We start from the raw sequence: 7,789 nt of genomic DNA, 5'->3' as shown, positions 1-7,789 counted from the left end.
TGAATGCTTGCCACAGAGCTGGGAATACCACGAGCTGTTTACCAGCCTCTGGATCACCCTGTGGCATCAGGCCGGCTTCAGAGGCCTCCTGAGGCTGAATGCTCCCTGCAGAGTAGCAGCCTGTGCCACAGCAAATGTGTGGGGGAACGTTCTGCCGAGGAGGGTGGTTTCATTTCCCCATAAATGCCTCTGTTTTTTTCCACAACAAGTTTGAGGTTTGGCCAGCACAGAACGACTTCCCAGTAGGACGGTTAAGGTTGGAAAGGGTTACAGATGAAGAACCCTTCTTTTTTGGGGGGTGGGGGACAGGCAGGTCCTTTTAGTGCACAAGTGCTTTATCTCAGGATATCTCACACTGTGTTCTCAGCTGCACCCAGGAAAGCAGGTACCACCCACTCCATCGCATAGTCCAGAGAGGTGAGGCTCGCTCAGAGCCTAGAAGGGTAATCCTACTTAGGGAAATCAAAGCTTTCAGATTTTAGAAACATAATTGTTTTTCTCCCCTGTGAGAGTTCCCTGAAGGAAGGGGGAGTTTGGGAAGGGGGAGTCTTGGAATCTGTAGGATCTTAGACATTTTCTCATCTCTGAAAGTATTAATAGAAACTAGAACCAAGCATGGCGACATATGCCTTTAATCTCAGCACTGGGGAGGCAGAAACAGGTGGGTTCTCTGTGAGTACTAGGTCAGCCTGGTCTATATAGTTGAGTGCCAGGCTAGCCCAGGTTATGTAGTGAGACCATTTCTCATCAAACAAACAAACAAACAAACAAATAAACAAACAAACAGCTAATAACTGGGGATGGAGAGATGGCTCAGTAGTTAAGAGCATTTATTACTCTTGTAGAGGCCCTAGATTCAGTGCCAGCACCCACATGGCCACCTACAACCAACTGCAATTCCAGTTCCTGGGGATCTGACACCCTCTTCTGACCTCCAGGGCCTCATGCATGCATATGGTGCACATATACTAATGAAGTTTCACACACATAAATTAAAAAACTAAATCTTGGGACTTAGAGGTTAAGGGTATTGTTATTCTTCTGGAAGATCTCAGTTCAGTTCCCAGCACCCACAAGTTGGCTCACAATGATCCAAAACTCTAGTTTCAGAAGATCTGATATACATTCTGGCCTCTTAGGGCACCAGACACACATGTGCTATGCATACATATAATAGAAGAACATAATCATACACACTAAAGAAATTAAAAGCCAGGTGGTGGTGGTGCACACCTTTAATCCCAGAACTTGGGAGGCAGAGGCAGGCGGATTTCTGAGGGATTTCTGAGTTTGAGGCCAGCCTGGTCTACAGAGTGAGTTCCAGGACAGCCAGGGCTACACAGAGAAACCCTATCTTGAAACCCCCCCCCCCAAAAAAAAGGTATTAAAAAATAGTTTAAAAGAAGCTATTAAATGCTGGGTGGTGTTGGTACATGCCTTTAATCCCAGCACTCAGGAGGCAGAGGCAGGTGAATCTTTGAGTTAGAGGCCATCCCGGTCTATAGATCGCGTTTCAGGATGGCAAGGGCTACACAGAAAAATCCTGTCCTGAAAAACCATTTTAAAATAAGGCTATCATTTCTGTGGGTTCCTACCTTTGGGACCCTTGGTAACTTGTCAAAATCTGTGACATGAGGCTCGGGATATAACTTAGTTGGTGGAGTTTTGCCTGGTATGTTCAGGTCCTGGGTTCATTCCTTAGGACCCAGGTCAGGAGGCAGTTATGGAATTTCCTTTTCTATAAGATGAAAAGAAGGAGATGGCATGGAGAATTCCTCTTAAAGCATTATGAGAATAACGTAAATTAAAATACATATTTTCTTTCTAATAAACTACAACTTCTGTTTCATGAAAAATACAGTGTACTCAGTGTACAGTAAAAATTGTATGAGTTATTCCTATGACTTGCTTGCTAACTCTCTGTTAAGTATTCTATATGTTACACACAACTCCACAAGGTGCGCCCTAATTTGCATTTAATAGACAAGTTCAGACAGGGTTAGCAGCTGTGTGCAGGGGCACATAGTCAAACGGGGTCAACATTCTCTCTCACTGAAGTCTGTTCTGAGAAATCTCATGTCTATCAGCAGTTTGTCCTTTCTGCTACAGGAAAGGTTGGCTTAGTAAATCTGTTTTAAGGCTTGGAGAGGAGCTGAGGGAGGTTTTCCAAGCAGGGAGGCAGCAGGAGTGAAAGCTGATAGTGAAGTGTGGGGCAGCAGAGTGGGACTAGGGCAAGAAGGGTGGACATTGAGGTCCCAGGGGAACCCGGGTTTCAGGATCGGCTTTGGAAGGCAAAGACTGGTGTATGTGCTGGAGTTTTCCCCTCCAGCGGGCTCAAGAGCAGTGAGTCATTAGCACAGGCTTGCCCTTCTGGGCAGCTGTTAGTGTCTTCCTTAGACTTCCTGCCTCATACTATTCCCAGTCGTTTGCCCTATTCAGTCTTCGCTCTTCCATGGTACTAATAAAGGAGAGAAACTACAACTGAAGTTAATGTATCACCATAAGTCCTGCCCACTGGTCCTGGGACCCCTAGAGTGGACAGGCTGATTGTCTGCAAACACTGTTCTGTTCAATCTGGGACCCTGGGAGGTTGAGCCTCGCGTCCAGGGGAGGGCCTGGGACTGTGAGGGGCTTCCACATAGGAACTGGGAGTAGGAGAGAGCTGCTTCCCAGCGAGCATGGTGTTTCCCTGTGTGTCTCCGCCTCCTCCACTCCAGTGTGAGGATCAGCCCACAGCCGGCAGTGCAGTGTGATCAGGGATTTCCACGCTCCCCAAGTGGAACGGGGCAGTTCCACCCACCGTGGGTTCCAAGCCAGAGGGTAAGAACTCAGGACACCTAGAGCTCTTCAATCACAAATTAGAGCCTAGAAGGAAACAAGTCAAAACCCAAGAAGCCTGGGCAAAAGTGCCTTAGTCAGAGCCAGGATGATTTGGATGAGAAATGTAAAGGGCGTGGAGGAGGAAGACCAGAAAAAGGAAGAAGAAGAAGAAGAAGGGTTGGGGTGTGACTCAGTGGTCTGGTACATGCAAAATGGTGGCTTTATTCGTTACCACATGGACAGCCCCAAAGGATGGCTTCAGAGGGTTTGAGCCCTGCCTTTCTTGGTGCCCCAAATAAATGTACTCTAAGAAAATCAGAGCACTGTAACACTGAGGCAAAATTATTGCTCTGACCCCAAATCAAGTGATCTGACATCCTGGCCCCCTACCCCAATCACCAGTCCTGGCTGTTAGAGTCCAGGGAACAAGGAAACCCAGTCTCTGGGAGTAACTGTAGCCACTTTTAGCCTACTGGCCAATCTTGGAACTAATCCAAGTTCTGTCACAGTCCCTAGGCAGATTTTTATCTATTTAGACCCGGCTGCTGTGAAGTAATGGGCCAGGCTGACAGCCAAATAAGACTGGGCATAGGATGCTAGGCAATCACAGAAAAAAACCGTCAGAGACCAGCTGGAAGCTGCTGTATGTGGTTCACACTTTATGTGTTGCCTCTGGAACTCAGCCCTTATCTGGTGAGACCTTAATTTTTAAAACAGAGCATCAGCCCCAACTCTTTCCTTTATCCAGAGTTTGCCTAAAAGATGACCTGGTATATGACAACATCTTAGGTTTACACTTTTGAATGTTGGTATTTAAAAGAAGGTTGGGGAGATGGTTTGGTATTTAGGCTCTTGCTGCATGTACATGAGGACTTGAGTTCTGGTGTCCAGAACTGAGGTAAAAGGTGGGCATGGTATTCTGGTCTGTAACCTTATCCCTGGGGGGATGGGGTGGGGATAGTGGCCTGACAGTCTAGCCCATTGGTGAGCCAGATCAAGTAAGAGACAAGGTGGAGAATGATAGAAAAAGATAGATGTCTCTGGCCTTCACATGCAATGGCATAGTCTTGTACACATATACACACATGTGCACATACATAATCATGCACACAGATACAAATACACACAGATAATAATAAAAATAGGACTTGTGTGTGGGCTGGGAAAGTAGCATGCATAAAGTCCTGGACTTGACATATCATAAGCCTGGTGTGGTGGCACACAGCTGAAACCCCAGAACTCAGGAGGTGGACGAAGGAGACTCTGAAGTTCAAGGTCATCCTCCCATTGGTTGCTTTATCCTAGGTCAGTCTGGGCTACACAAGGAGTTACCCTCCCAATGACTATTTAAGGTCCATCCATTCATCCATCTCCTGGAGTCTGACAGCCCTCATTACTGAGCTGTAGTCACATAGGACTGCAGTATGGGCACTTGATACCCTACCAAGGAAAGAGCTTCAGCTTAAAGTTCGCTACTCCTGTCCACCCAAAGTGGAAGACTTTGATTTTTTTCAGCCACGCAGTGTAGACTGCTCTCTGTGTTGTTTTTTTTTTTTCTTCCCCTGTGTGTACAGTCTCTTCCAGGATACATAGCTGCCAGGCAGCTGGTTCTCTGTCCCCTTGCTCAGGCAGCCAGGCCGTGGGGAGGACTGGAATGTGAAAAGCCAAGGGAGAAGAATGACAGTGCATTTTCTATTTGTAAGCCTGCGAGTTTGGCTCACCACTTGAATTTCAAGTGGGCCCTTCAGGCAGATAGGGATGTCAGGTGAGCGAGCAGAGGCAGCCCATTAGAATTGTCTAAATTCCTAGAAAATAAATTCTAGGAATTTCAGCTGTAGGAGGAAGGTGGGTCAGGTAGGGCAAATTCACTGCAGGGGGTGGGGCCCTGGTAGGGGTGGGGCCCTGGTAGGGGGTGGGGCCCGGTGTGGGTAGGCTTTCTTTCTTGTTTCTCTGTTTGCATACCATATTTTCCTTCAAATTATTTTTCCTATTGATTCTAATAGACAAGCTCTGGACTAAGGTATTTGTTTTTTCTTTAACTGAGCTACAGATCTCTTCCTAAGGAAAAAAAAAGCCACTCCCTTTAACTACTGTTTTTGGTTACTGCTCTTTGTTTGGAGTAATTACTACCCCTAAAAGAGGGGGGAAATTACAGATTACTGATTATCAGAAGGAAATAAGTGCTTTGGATTATCCAGCCTCCTGCCCCTGGATTGCCATTCCAGACCTTACCATTCTCCCAGGTACAAAGCCCTGTACTTCATGTTCTGCAATCACTCCCTTTCGTTGTTTCCAGAGGGGAAATGGTTGGATCCTGTGTGTCGCTTGTCATGTTCTTGTTACATAACCTTGGAAAACCTTTGATAGGTTTTGTTGGTCACAGGAAAAAAACATGGGGTTGTGGTTTGTCTTTTATTCACTGTGCCCTGACAGTGGGTTGAACTTGGAGTGTATTTACTAGCACTTGTTTAATATTCACTTAAAAGATTTAAAAGTTGGATGGGGGTGGGGTGCTTGGAGAGATGACTTAGTGGTTAAGAGTGACTCCCGATCTGTGGGAGGATCAAAGTCTGATTCCCTGCACCCACATTGGGTAGCGGACATTCATTTGCAGCTCCAGTTCCGGGGGATCTGACTGTCTCTTCTGTCCTCCTTGGGTGTCTGAACTCATGTGGCATACAGTCACACAGATACGCACATACCCATTTAAAAACCATCTTTGTGGAGTAGGGTGGCACACACCTTTAATTCCAGCAGATTAACGGGGAGGCAGAGGCAGGTGGATCTCTGAGAGTTTGCAGGCAGCCTGAGCTACACAGGTGTCAGGACGGTCAGAGCTACATAGTGATACCCTGTCTCAAAAACCAAAACAAGAAATGTGGATGAGAATGCTGTGGTGGGACGCCTGACTGTTGGCTCGCACACAGAGGGAAGCCTTGTGGTGATATCTCAGCTTGTCCATACCTAATCAAGACCCAGGAAGCCTCGACTCCCAGGCTTGCCCCTACTGTTTACAGCAATGCTTGTCAATTTCTGCAAGCTCCTGAATGGCCTTGCCAGCCATGCTCAGCTTTTCCCAGCAGCCCTCTGGCTTTGATGCAGTCTTCTGCTTTCTCACCCTTGGGTCTCAGCTTAAGGAGCATCTCCTCCTGGAAGCCTGCCTGGATTTCTCTCCCCCCAAGCTGTTCTGTGCTCTCATCACTCTAGTTTTGTGGTTTCAGTGCTACTTATGTTTAGTTACCAGTGAGTGATTGGTTGTCAGTCTTTCTCCCGAATTAAGACTGCCAACCCTGTGAGGGAGGGATGTTGTGTTCTTATTTATTATTTCACCTCTGGCATAATGCCAGGGACCTGGCATGTGGCACCCAGCACGTGGCAGAGACTCTGTAAGCCACCACGGCACTATCTTATCCCTGCATGCACTTCCCATCAGCAGCAGGGTCTCCTGTTTTCCTTCTATCCCTTGCTGGGCGGTCTCAGAGGCGTTTTCCTAAATTCAGGATGAGAACAAATACAAATAAAAAGAAGATGAACAACAAACACCAGGGCTGTTTTTATTTATTTTGTTCTTCTTCTCTGAGTTATTGTTGAGGCTTCTGCAGGCCAGCTGCTTCCCTTGCGCTGTTAGAATGTGACTTCAGCCGGGGTCAGGAATGCAAGGTCTGCAGACTATTGGTGGCGCTCCTCAGGTCCACGTTATTCCAGCTTCCAGAAGGACATAAGGGTAGACAGAGGTCAGGCAGGAGCTTGGAGACACAGAAAGTGAAGACCTGAACTCTGAGAAGGGTGGGGTGCTATGGGAGAAGGGTGAGTGGAAGAGTTTTCTATCAGTAAGGTCCCAAACAAGAGGCAGGCATCTGGTGTGTTAGTCATGGCTCAGTGAAGTGTGCCTGAGATGATTATGTTGCCCTTCAGTTGTTTTCATTTTTATTAAATGTATATAATTTATATATAATATATATTTATTATATTACATATAATATACATATATGTATATGGAATTGAATGTATATATGGAATGAGATGGGGGGATGGTGGCATATGCTTTTAATTCCAGCACTGTTAAGGCAGAGGCAGGCAGATCTCTGTGAGTTTGAGGTTAGCCTTGTATACATCATAAGTTCCAGAATAGCTAGAGCTACATAGTGAGACCTTAACTCAACTCCTTCCCCCTGCCCAAAAAAGCTAGAATGGTGGTGTGGCTCTGTAGCACCAGGTTCTAAAAAGTCTAAGACAGGAGGATTACTTAAGCCCAAGAGTTTAAGACTAGCCTGAGCAGCGAAGCAACCTTGTCTCCAGATACAATAGGGGCTGGAGAGACAGAGAAGAGCCAGGTTCAGTGTCCAGAGCCCACATGGTGCTCACAGCGATGTGAAATGCCATGGGATCTGATGCCTTCTTTTGGCCTCTGAGGGCACCAGGCATACAGACATCCATGGAGGTACAATGCCCATATACATTAAAATAAATAGTTATATACAACATAACAATCCATCTGTACTGGCTGGTTTTGTGTGTAACCTTGATACAAGTAATAGGTAGAGACATAATCAGAGAGAAGGAGCCTCAGTTAAGTAAATGCCTTCATGAGATCCAGCTGTTAGGCATTTTCTTAATTAGTGATCAGCTGGGAGAGGGCCCAGCCCATTGTAGGGGATGCCATCCCTGGGTTGGTGGCCCTGGGTTCTACAAGAAAGTAGGCTGAGCAAGCCATGAGAGCAGGCCAGTAAGTAAACCACTCCATGGCCTCGAATCTGCTCCTGCCTCCAGGTTCCTGCCCTGTTGAGTTCCTGTCCTGACTTCCTTCAGTGATGAACTGTGATATGGAAGTATAAGCCAAATAAACCCTTTCCTCCTGAGCTTGCTCTTTGGTCATGGTGTTTCATTGTAGCAATAGAAATCCTAACTAAGACACCTTCCAAAATAAAGTGTGTGTATGTGTGTGTGTGCATGTGCACAAATGCTTGCA

The sequence above is a fragment of the Apodemus sylvaticus genome, chromosome 1 (genome assembly GCF_947179515.1).
Source record: "Apodemus sylvaticus chromosome 1, mApoSyl1.1, whole genome shotgun sequence".
Taxonomy (NCBI): Eukaryota; Metazoa; Chordata; class Mammalia; order Rodentia; family Muridae; genus Apodemus; species Apodemus sylvaticus.
Note: the sequence above shows the minus strand (reverse complement) of the source record.